General features: G+C 57.5%; 1 protein-coding gene across 6 annotated transcripts in view; it reads left to right on the forward strand.

Moving 5' to 3' along the window:
• Positions 1–12,286, forward strand: part of LOC146829723 (gap junction alpha-3 protein-like) — a 184,703-nt gene that overhangs the window by 85,978 nt on the left and 86,439 nt on the right. For 5 of the 6 annotated variants that reach the window (XR_014962288.1, XM_085608434.1, XM_085608433.1 and 2 more), the window contains exon 1: positions 1,820–1,951. The exons of the other annotated variant lie outside the window; for it this stretch is intronic. The gene's annotated coding sequence lies outside the window, so the exon portion shown is untranslated. Of the gene's footprint in view, positions 1–1,819; positions 1,952–12,286 lie in introns of those variants that run through there. 6 annotated transcript variants of the gene reach the window in all.

Raw genomic sequence — 12,286 nt, forward strand, 5'->3', positions numbered from 1 at the left:
CAGGACCTCAGGCCCTCACACTCTCGGACCTCATCTCCTCACCCACGGACCACAGACCCTCACACTCTGCTGCACCCCAGGGCATCGGGCCCTCACACTCTGCTGCCTTCCGTCTCCGGACCTCAGGCCCTCACACCCCGGACATCAGGCCCTCACACTCTGCAGCCCTCACATCCAGGACCTCAGGCCCTCACACTCTCGGACCTCATCTCCTCACCCACGGACCACAGACCCTCACACTCTGCTGCACCCCAGGGCATCGGGCCCTCACACTCTGCTGCCTTCTGTCTCCGGACCTCATGCCCTCATCACACCCCGGACATCAGACCCTCACACTCTGCAGCCCTCACACCCAGGACCTTAGGCCCTCACACTCTCGGACCTCATCTCCTCACCCACGGACCACAGACCCTCACACTCTGCTGCACCCCAGGGCATCGGGCCCTCACACTCTGCTGCCTTCCGTCTCCGGAACTCAGCCCTCTCACCTCGGACATCAGACCCTCACACTCTGCTGCCTTCCGTCTCCGGACCTCAGGCCCTCACACCCCGGACATCAGGCCCTCACACTCTGCAGCCCTCACATCCAGGACCTCAGGCCCTCACACTCTCGGACCTCATCTCCTCACCCACGGACCACAGACCCTCACACTCTGCTGCACCCCAGGGCATCGGACCCTCACACTCTGCTGCCTTCCGTCTCCGGAACTCAGCCCCTCTCACCTCGGACATCAGACCCTCACACTCTGCGGCCCTCACGCCCAGGACCTCAGGCCCTCACTCTCTGCAGCCCTCTAACCCCCGGACCTCAGGCCCTCACACTCTGCTGCCCTCTCCCCCCGGACCTCAGGCCCTCACACTCTCGGACCACATGTCCTCACCTACGGACCTCAGACCCTCACACTCTGCTGCACCCCCGGGCATCGGGCCCTCACTCTGCTGCCTTCCGTCTCCGGACCTCAGGCCCTCACACCCCGGACATCAGGCCCTCACACTCTGCAGCCCTCACACCCAGGACCTCAGGCCCACACACCCCGGACATCAGAGCCTTCACACTCTGCAGCCCTCACGCCCAGGACCTCAGGCCCTCACACTCTCGGACCTCATCTCCTCACCCACGGACCACAGACCCTCACACTCTGCTGCACCCCAGGGCATCGGGCCCTCACACTCTGCTGCCTTCCGTCTCCGGACCTCAGGCCCTCACACCCCGGACATCAGACCCTCACACTCTGCGGCCCTCTAACCCCTGGACCTCAGGCCCTCACACTCTGCTGCCTTCTGTCTCCAGACCTCAGGCCCTCACACCCAGGACCTCCCCCCCTCCCCCCTCTCCCACGGACCTCAGACCCTCACACTCTGCAGCCCTCTAACCCCCGGACCTCAGGCCCTCTCACCCCCGGACCTCAGGCCCTCACGCTCTTCAGCCCTCTAACCCCCGTACCTCAGGCCCTCACACTCCGCAGCCCTCCCCTCTCACCCCCGAACACTCAGGCCCTCACACCCTCGGACCTCGGGCCCTCTCACCCCGGACCTCAGGCCCTCTCACCCCAGACCTCATGCCCTCTCACCCCCGGACCTCAGGCCCTCTCACCCTGCAGCCCACACACCCTCGGACCTTGGGCCCTCACCCCATGCTCGGCGATGAGTAACCCCCCCAGCTGACCCTCGGAGCTGCTATTTTGCTCCAGAGATGCTCACAGCTGTTCCCGGACTTCAGGGCTATTTCGGGCCCCCGGGCTCACACTTGGGTGCCCGCCCGCCGCTCGTGGGTGCGGAATTCCACGTAGGAGGTAGGTACACGTGTTTGGGCAGCACGGTTTGCACAGGCTCACACGGTTTGTGGCGTACGGCTTAGGGTGACCTCACAAGGAGAGTAGGAGGCTGGGACAGGAGGAGAGAGCGCCTGCCCCAGGACAGAGCAGAGGACAGAGCCTCGGTGAAGCAGCGGGTAGGGTCTGCATGGCATGTGCGCGTAACGTGTTCTGTGCGAGCCTTGTGCACTTCTTGTGTATTGAGGACACCGCGTTTACATTGTTTTGGAAACCCCGTGGGCAGAAGGTGACGTGTGTATTTTTTTTCGTGCGGTGTTTGTTGAACATATAGTATGTCGTGTTGAATACACTAAGTGCAGACCTCGTTTGTGTCTATTTACTGTATATATTTTTGTTTGTATGGAACACTTGGGGGCTTATTTACAAGCCCCTTCTGCCGCCGGTGCCTCACTTTTATTGACCCACCGGTGGCGTACTGTGCTGGCCACGCAAAGCCACCCTGCGTGGCTCTCCATGGCCTTGTAAATACGGCCCCTTTTCATGCAGCACTTCACATGAAAGGGGCGGGCCATGGGTGTTGCTGTGGGGGGGGGTTCCCACGCAGCACTCATGGATTCTGCAACATTCCCAGATTTACAACGTTTCGTAAACCTGGGAATTTGTCAGAATGCTGAGCCTCCCCGTGGAGGCGAGGGAGGCGCAACGAAGAGAAATCCTTTCATTTCTCCTCGTTTTTTGCTCTTTCCCTGCGTGCGGCATTCTGCAGCGCCCACGGAAAGAGGAAATCACCTCTCATGATTGTTTTTGTGCAAGGTGTCCCTTCCTGCACAAAAACAACCATCCCCGCAACGCAGGCAGCCGTGCACCATTATGTAAGTGTGCCCGCCTCGGCACGTGGAGCCAACTGTGCGCAGCGCAAGGAAGAGCTGGGTGATGCAACATGTTGTTGTAAATACGACGCATCCCTATGCTTTCGAAATGAAGCCGCTCGGTGCTGCAAAAGGGATGGCGGCGCCGCGCTGCGTCATTTTGTGGTCAATGAGGCCCACAGTGTGTTTATCGCACATCGACTGTGTTATACGCTGAGGGCAGTGCATTCTGCGTGTGCTCAGGTTGAATTAACTACTAACTACTGACAAATGGTGTGTGTATGTGTGACCATAGTGTACGTCTGGTGAATGTTATGTGGTGAGTGCAGTTACAGTTTTGTAAAGTGCTGTATACTGCGTGTGCAGGTTACACTGTGAGCGTGTGCTGGCTCAGCGTCTGTTGTGTACGCTGCACGCACCATGGATACTTCCTGAGACTGTGCTTTTGGGTGGGGTTTCTAATACAAGGCGGGTGGATGGTGTGTGTGTTGAGCATCGTGTGTGTGTGCTCTGACTGTGTGTGTGTGTGAATGCTCTGGCTGTGTGTGTGTGAATGCTCTGGCTGTGTGTGTGAATGCTCTGGCTGTGTGTGTGTTGAGCATCGTGTGTGTGTGCTCTGGCTGTGTGTGTGTGTATGCTGTGGCTGTGTGTGTGAATGCTCTGGCTGTGTGTGAGTTGAGCATCATGTGTGTGTGCTCTGGCTGTGTGTGTGTGAATGCTCTGGCTATGTGTGTGTGTTGAGCATCGTGTGTGTGTGTGCACTAGCTGGGCATGTGTGTATGCTCTGGCTGTGTGTGTGTGTGTTTGTGTGTGTGAATGCTCTGGCTGGGTGTGTGAAGCCACCGACATCATCTGCAGCGTACCCCAGGGCTCATCCCTCAGCCCGACGCTGTTCAACGTCTACACGGCCCCCCTCACTCACGTCACCCGCCAGCACGATCTCGACATCATCTCCTACACCAACGACACCCAGCTGATCCTCTCCCTCACCAAGGACCAGCACACCGCCAAAACCAACCTCCACGAGGGAATGAAGGCTGTCGCCGAATGGATGAGGAACAGCCGACTGAAGCTGAACTCGGACAAGACGGAGGTCCTCATCCTCGGAACCACCCCCTCCGCCTGGGACGACTCCTGGTGGACGACCACGCTGGTAACAGCACCAACACCCACCGACCACGCACGCAACCTGGGAATCATCCTCGACTCCTCCCTCTCCATGTCGAAGCAGGTCAACACTGTCTCCTCCTCCTGCTACAACACCCTCCGCATGCTCCGCAGGATCTACAAGTGGATCCCCACCGAAACAAGAAGAACGGTGACCCAGGCCCTCGTCAGCAGCAGCTTGGACTACGGCAATGCACTCTACGCAGGTATCCCGGCCAAACACCTGCGACGACTTCAACGCATTAAAAACGCCTCCGCCCGACTGATCCTCAACGTCCCTCGCCGCAGGCACATCACCCCCCACCTGAGAGATCGACACTGGCGCCCCGTCGACAAGAGGATCACCTTCAAGCTACTCACCCACGCACACAAAGCCCTCCATAACACCGGACCAGCCTACCTCAACAGCCGACTCAGCTTCTACATCCCCACCCGCCGGCTCCAGTCCGCCAGCCTTGCCCTCGCCGCAGTCCCCCGCATCTAACGTACGACCTCCGACGGCAGATCCTTCTCCTTCCTCGCCGCCAAGACCTGGAACACCCTCCCTACCCACCTACGGCAGACGCAGGACCTGCTGACCTTCAGACGACTCCTCAAAACCTGGCTCTTCCAGCAGTAGCAGCCCCCCCCCCTCCCAGCGCCTTGAGACCCTCACGGGTAAGTAGCGCGCTTTATAAGTGTAATGATTGATTGATTGATTGATTGATTGGATGCTCTGGCTGGGTGTGTGTATACTCTGGCTGTGTGTATGTGTTGAGCATCGTGTGTGTGCTGAGCATCGTGTGTGTGCGCTCTGGCTGGGCATGTGTGAATGCTCTGGCTGTGTTTGTGAATGCTCTGGCTGTGTGTGTGTTGAGCATCGTGTGTGTGTTTCCTCTGGCTGGGTGTGTGTGAATGCTCTGGCTGTGTGTGTGTAGAGCATTGTGTGTGTTTCCTCTGGTTGGGCGTGTGTGTATGCTCTCGCTGTGTGTGTGTGTTGAGCATCGTGTGTGTGTGCTCTGGCTGGGCGTGTGTGTATGCTCTGGCTGGGTGTGTGAATGCTCTGGCTGTGTGTGTGTGTAGAGCATTGTGTGTGTGTGCTCTGGTTGGGCGTGTGTGTATGCTCTCGCTGTGTGTGTGTGTTGAGCATTGTGTGTGTGTGCTCTGGCTGGGCGTGTGTATATGCTCTGGCTGGGTGTGTGAATGCTCTGGCTGTGTGTGTGCGTGTTGAGCATCGTGTGTGTGTTTCCTCTGGTTGGGCGTGTGTGTATGCTCTCGCTGTGTGTGTGTGTTGAGCATTGTGTGTGTATGCTCTGGCTGTGTGTGTGAATGCTCTGGCTGTGTGTGTGTGTGTTGAGCATCGTGTGTGTGTTTCCTCTGGCTGGGTGTGTGTGAATGCTCTGGCTGTGTGTGTGTAGAGCATTGTGTGTGTTTCCTCTGGTTGGGCGTGTGTGTATGCTCTCGCTGTGTGTGTGTGTTGAGCATCGTGTGTGTGTGCTCTGGCTGGGTGTGTGAATGCTCTGGCTGTGTGTGTGCGTGTTGAGCATCGTGTGTGTGTTTCCTCTGGTTGGGCGTGTGTGTATGCTCTGGCTGTGTGTGTGTGTGTTGAGCATTGTGTGTGTTTGCTCTGGCTGGGCGTGTGTGTATGCTCTGGCTGTGTGTGTGAATGCTCTGGCTGTGTGTGTGTAGAGCATCGTGTGTGTATGCTCTGGTTGGGCGTGTGTGTCTATGTTGTGTTTGTGTGTATGCTCTCGCTGTGTGTGTGTGTTGAGCATCGTGTGTGTGTGCTCTGGCTGGGCATGTGTGTATGCTCTGGCTGTGTGTGTGTGTTGAGCATCGTGTGTGTGTGTGCTCTGGCTGGGCATGTGTGTATGCTCTGGCTGTGTGTGTGTGTTGAGCATCGTGTGTGTGTGTGCTCTGGTTGGGCGTGTGTGTATGCTCTGGCTGTGTGTGTGCGTGTTGAGCATCGTGTGTGTGTTTCCTCTGGTTGGGCGTGTGTGTATGCTCTGGCTGTGTGTGTGCTCTGGCTGGGCGTGTGTGTGTGCTCTGGCTGTGTGTGTGTGTTGAGCATCGTGTGTGTGTGTGCTCTGGCTGGGCGTGTGTGTGTGCTCTGGCTGGGCGTGTGTGTATGCTCTGGCTGTGTGTGTGTGTTGAGCATCGTGTGTGTGTGCTCTGGCTGGGCATGTGTGTATGCTCTGGCTGTGTGTGTGTGTTGAGCATCGTGTGTGTGTGTGCTCTGGCTGGGCATGTGTGTATGCTCTGGCTGTGTGTGTGCGTGTTGAGCATCGTGTGTGTGTTTCCTCTGGTTGGGCATGTGTGTATGCTCTCGCTGTGTGTGTGTGTTGAGCATCGTGTGTGTGTGCTCTGGCTGGGCGTGTGTGTATGCTCTGGCTGTGTGTGTGTGTTGAGCATCGTGTGTGTGTGTGCTCTGGCTGGGCATGTGTGTATGCTCTGGCTGTGTGTGTGCGTGTTGAGCATCGTGTGTGTGTTTCCTCTGGTTGGGCATGTGTGTATGCTCTCGCTGTGTGTGTGTGTTGAGCATCGTGTGTGTGTGCTCTGGCTGGGCGTGTGTGTATGCTCTGGCTGTGTGTGTGTGTTGAGCATCGTGTGTGTGTGTGCTCTGGCTGGGCATGTGTGTATGCTCTGGCTGTGTGTGTGCGTGTTGAGCATCGTGTGTGTGTTTCCTCTGGTTGGGCATGTGTGTATGCTCTCGCTGTGTGTGTGTGTTGAGCATCGTGTGTGTGTGCTCTGGCTGGGCGTGTGTGTATGCTCTGGCTGTGTGTGTGTGTGTTGAGCATCGTGTGTGTGTGCTCTGGCTGGGCGTGTGTGTCTATGTTGTGTTTGTGTGTGTATGCTTTGGATGTGTGTGTATGTTGCTGGGCACCATGTGTGTGTGCATGCTGTCTGTGTGGATACTGTGTTTGTTCGGCACTGCGCATGTGTGTGTTCTCTGGCTGTGTGTGTATGTGTATGCTGTGTGTGTATACTGTGTCTTCGGTACGCACATGTGACTCTGGCTGTACGTTGTAGTGTGTGTCTTGTGGTGTTTGTTAAAGCAGTGACGGCTTTTGGGCGGTGCGAGCGGTGCCACCGCACCGGGTGCCAAGGTCAGGGGGGCGCCATTCGTGCTCTGAAATCGGCACGTGTCTCATTGCCCAAAAGCCTGCACTGTCGAACACTGTTGTCGCTCTTTCTTTTCCACGATCTTAAACTTCTTTGGAATAGAAGAGAGAAAACGGTGTTAACAGATCAGGAGGCGCGCTTTTATGCCACCCGTGCGCTGCAGTTAAAGATTTGCTTTGCTTATGAATCAGAAAATAAAATAAAATAAAAGGTTTTGCGTGAACGTTCGGGGTCTTTTATTTAATTGATCTGGGCACATAGAGCCGAGCTCCGCTCTCCACTTTCACTATCAGTGGGTCTAAGTTAAAACATGTAACTTCTAGGCAGGGCCGGCTCTGTGGCGGCGCAACATATCCTATGGTTTCAAAGCCCCTGCTGCGGCGCTCTCTTCCTGCAACAATAAACATGACTCGGTAACTCCAGGCATTAATATTCTTTCTGGAGCGAGACGTTGGAGCTTTGTTAAGAGGAAGTTTTGATTCATCGGAAGGTAGCACAGAGGGTTAAGGTGCCTGCTGCAAAGAACATGCACCGTGCACATCACAAAGAGCCTATAATGTAAATAAGTCAGTAGGTCACTGCTCTTGTCAAAGAGATCCTATTGTTACTCGCAGTTTGTAAGTTCAAATCCTAATGTAGAAGAGGGAGCTATGAACTGTCATCAAACCGCTGCATGCAAACCACAAGGGATAGATTGCAGCGTTATGATTTTACCCCGGTCTTTCGTTATCCTAATGTTGCAAAATGGGTTCATTTGGGCAGAAATCAATTCTTATTATTCAAGAGAACCCCCAACCACGGTGTGAAGTGTTATATTCGAAGTTTCTGCTTCTCCAGACCACGCACTCTTAAATTATACTGCCTACGAGTAGGGATGACACGACTCCTTTGAAGTCCTCTGTCTTATGCAATGTTTCCCATACACTGATTTACACACGTATAATTGATTCAGTGGTGTAGCAGGGGGGGGGGGGGGTTGGGGGTGGTCCACTTAAGGCGACACGAGTTTTGGTGGCAGCGGCCTCCCCCCACTCCTACCTGTCGTCTCGGTGCGACAATCCCCCCCACTCTTCAATCGGCCGCCACGGTGTAGCAAATGCAGTGACCGCCACGGGCAGCCAAAGGGCTAGCTACACCACTGGATAGATAGTGCCAATATCGGCCACACTCACCAGCCCTCCCGCAGCAACATCCAGGTAGCATAAATAAGCAGACAAGACAACTTTTTGGTGGAGAAAATTCCTGCAGGTTTATTAGCATACCAAATATGCCAACATGGTGGGTTATCTTACAGGCGATCCCAAGGCAGCCGCCCCTCGCGGCCTACCACCTGATGGGCCAACTTGCGTCGTGGCCTTAGCCAATCAGTGCTTAGCGGTTGTGGTGAGGGGATAGCCCCTCCCACTTCCGGTGAACCATTGGTCCACTATATAACTCACACCCCCCCTACGAGGGGCGGAGCGTTCAAGCGCCCCCCAGTTGTACAGGTTTCCAACCGCCCGTAGGACAGATGAGGCGCCGTCGCACCCCAGGGTCCACGGCACAGACTTCCTGGGGATATTCGGCCTCAGCACCCTTTGTGCTCCTGAAGAGGGTACCCCTGAGTACCTTTCCAGCTCTGGATCGCCATGTAACTCCACCAGCAACACAAATAAACGGATTAGAACATCCTTAGCCCCCCCACCCTGATTACGCCGGGTAAGCGGTAGGGAGGGAAACGGCGTCAGGGCGAGGGGACAAAGAGGCCGCCAGGTGGGCAGGGGAGGAATTTATACCTCCTCCCGACCCCAACCACGGCCGGAAGCGACGTGCGGGACCCCAAAGGGGTCTCTGGACCCTAGGCTGCCCAGTGTGCCATCCTGTGGCACTAAAGGGGCCGCCCTCTTATGAGGGTCCCCTGCGGTGACTTTGTCTGCCAGCCCACATTGTCTCAGTGTAATATTTGTGATGTAAAAGGCTCTGACACACTAAACTGATATGAGTGGCGCTATAAAACTAATTTAATGCCTGTGTGAGAGAATAGTTATGGAGAGTTGTTGAAGGGTGGCACTGTTGAAGGGTGGTAGTGAGGGAATCCCTGACAAAGGTGGTCATTGGAGGGCATCAACAAACATTGTCGCACAGGGCGCCACCAGCGCTAAAGCCTCTCTGCAGTGACAGTGACGCGCACCCATCACGCACCGGCACTGCCCAAAGCCTGTGACCTGTGCCCTCTGGGTGCCGGCTTGTCTCGTGCGTGAGCTGCACCCCGAGGGCCTGGCTGGCACCGGGCAGGGAGTCTCCAAGGGGCAGGAGCAGTGATCTCTGCAGGGTGCCGGCTGGCCTCAAGCCTTAACTCTCCTCCGAGAGCCCAGCTGGCATCGGACAAGGAGTCTCCCAGGGACAGGAGCTGTGCCCTCTGTAGGGTGCCAGCATGCCATATACATCCCCGCGAGGGTACAGCTGGCATCGGGCAGAGTCTCCCAGGGGCAGGAGGAGTGCCCTCTGTAGGGTGCCAGCATGCCATATACATACCCGCGAGGGCATAGCTGGCATCGGGCAGAGTCTCCGAGGGCAGGGGCAGGAGCTGTGCCCTATGTAGGGTACCAGCATGCTGTATATTTGCCCGCGAGGGCACAGCTGGCATCGGACAGAGGGTGTGCCAGGGACACAAGCTATGCCCTCAGTGAGGTGCCAGCATATCTCTCTTCCAGCCGCCCCTAGGGGGTCCGAGCTGGCATCAGCACAGACCCCCACAGGGGCAGCTGCCCCTTCTCTGGCACCTTCTGAGTGTATTCAGCTGCCCCATCATGGTGGTCTATTAACATATCAGCACGTGCCGCCGCCCCATGTGCTGGCCCTCGTGACCTCGGGTGCCCTCGTCAAGGGGCCTGAGTTACAGACAGATCACTGATCGAGTTGACGGGAGGTGGGCGCTGGGGCTGAGGTGGGCGCTCTAGTCACCAAGGACATAGATGCCCCCCAGGGCACTGCTGCCTGAGCTGGCACGGGTGCTAGTCACTGCAGGTGGTGAGCCCGGGCACTGTTACCCAAGTCTGAGCTGAGCTGGCACGGGTGGTACTCACTGCGGGTACTGAGCCCGGGCACTACCTCCGGAGAGTGAGTTGAGCTGGCACGGGTGGCACTCACTGCAGGCGGGCCTCGGGCACTGCCGCTCGAGCGTCATCCACCGCCCCGGTGCCCATCCCGTTCCTAGCGTCACGTGCCCCGTGTGTGCCTCTGCTCTGTGCCCCGCATCTCGCCTGGTGCCCGGTGCTGTGAGGGGTCCAGCAGTGCCAGGGGTGCGTCAGGAGTCCGAGGGACCAGGGGCACTGGGCGTCATTTACACTCCACCCAGGGACGCTCCTCACACCTCGAGGGTTGTGCAACAGAGGGCTGGCTCCCCCCCCGCACGACAGGGCCCGAGCTCCGGCCCACCCGGCATACCCCCGTGACAAGCCCCTGTACTCCGTCTCCCGACGGACCCTCTGCCCTCGGACCCCTACTCATCACGGGGTCCAGCCCCACCGGCTTCCCCGGCCAGGTCAAGCCGCCATCTTGGGCCCTGCACCACGCGGCCGCGTGGCCTCACCTCGACCCTAACCCCGGGCCTGGCCGGCCCCGACATCCCGGCACCACCATCCACCCAGGAGGTGAGCGGACCACTTGGCAGGTCAATGGGAGAACGAAGCGTCAAGAGCTCTTCCCCCGCCAGGTGCCGATCGCCTCCAGCAGCCCCCAGGCGCTGGCTCCACCCCCTGCTGGGTGTCTGGACACCTTCATCCCGGACCCTCCGACCTCCAAGTGCGAGGGTCCGGACATCAAAGGGCACCAGCCCTATAACTAAGACAGCTCCGGAGCAGGAAGGCAGTTGTATCCTGGAGTCGAGAGACACCGAGTGAACTCAACCCTGACGGTCTACTGGCGCTGCCGTAGCCCGCTCTTGTGAACCATCGTCCTGCCTGCTGGCGCTGCCGCGGCCTTCTGCAACCTTCATCTTCCTGGGACCTGCTGGCGCTGCCGCGGCCCGTTGTACCGACCATCCTCACCGGGACCTGCTGGCGCTGCCGCGGCCCTCTGCAACCTTCATCTTCCTGGGACCTGCTGGCGCTGCCGCGGCCCGTTGTAACGACCATCCTCACCGGGACCTGCTGGCGCTGCCGCGGACCGTTCATCTTCCAGGGACCTGCTGGCGCTGCCGCGGCCCGTTGTATCGACCATCCGCACCGGGACCTGCTGGCGCTGCCGCGGCCCATACCACCTAACCACCAAGCTCGAGGATTGTGAGCTCATCACCATCTCATCCGAATTACCTGATTGGTAAATAGACTGTCCCGCTACCCCCTTCCCTACCTTACGAGACTCTAATCGAGGGGACCCCTGAGTCCAGACCTCCTTGTACCATTTTACCGTACCTTAAATAAGTGCCGATAAAGATCACTGAACCTTATCCGTGTGTGATATCTGTCTGTGGGGGGGAAGTTACTTGTCTGTACGATCGCTGGAGACGGCTCTCCCCGGAGACCTCTCCTCCTGACCCCGGCCGACCCTCCCGGTCCATCTACCTTTTCTAACATTGGTGGCCAGCGGCGCGATCCGAATCAACGCGTAATCGTACAGAGAGTAGCTCACCCCACGACAAAGCACGATGTCGACCAAAGATAGCAGCTCCACCGAGAAGTTCCAAATGGAGAAACTAGAGGAGTACAACCACCGCGAACTGAGACAATTTTGCATAGAACTTGGCATTGCTACCACTGGCCTGAGTACCAAGGATGACCTAAAGCACGCCCTTGAGTCGTGGACAGAAACGGGGGTCGCAAGACCCTCCGACCAAAGCAGCGTCACACCAGACCAAAACAGCGTCACACCAGAGGGGAACGCCACGACTCCCGAGGAACGGGGAACGGGCCTCTCACCGGAGGAGATACGAGAAAGAGACAGAGTCAGACTGCACGAATTAGAGATGGCACGACTCAAGATGGATGGGGAGCTCAAGTTAGCTGAACAGAAACTCAACCTCGAGCATATGCGGATTCGAGAGGAGCGAGAAGAAAAACAGAGACAGAGAGAGCTGGAAGAGAAAAAGATAACGCTCGAGCACGAGCGCCAATTGGCAGAGATCGAACTGCGCAAACAGCATAAGGACTTGGGGGTGCCTGAAAGACCACACACCCCGGGACCAACTGAGAAAAAAGTTCACATCCCCAAGGATGTGGTCCGCGAGTATGTCCGAGAAGACGACATACAACAATGGTTTAAGGCCTATGAGATCGCAATGACCTCCCACCGGATCGACCGGAGTGATTGGGGAGCCGGACTTTGGGGGAGATTTATCAACGAGGGTCGCGATGCCCTGCTGCAGCTCCCCGATCACCAAATGTCGTCCTACGA

Source organism: Triturus cristatus, chromosome 5_2 (genome assembly GCF_964204655.1).
Source record: "Triturus cristatus chromosome 5_2, aTriCri1.1, whole genome shotgun sequence".
In the NCBI taxonomy this organism is placed as follows: domain Eukaryota; kingdom Metazoa; phylum Chordata; class Amphibia; order Caudata; family Salamandridae; genus Triturus; species Triturus cristatus.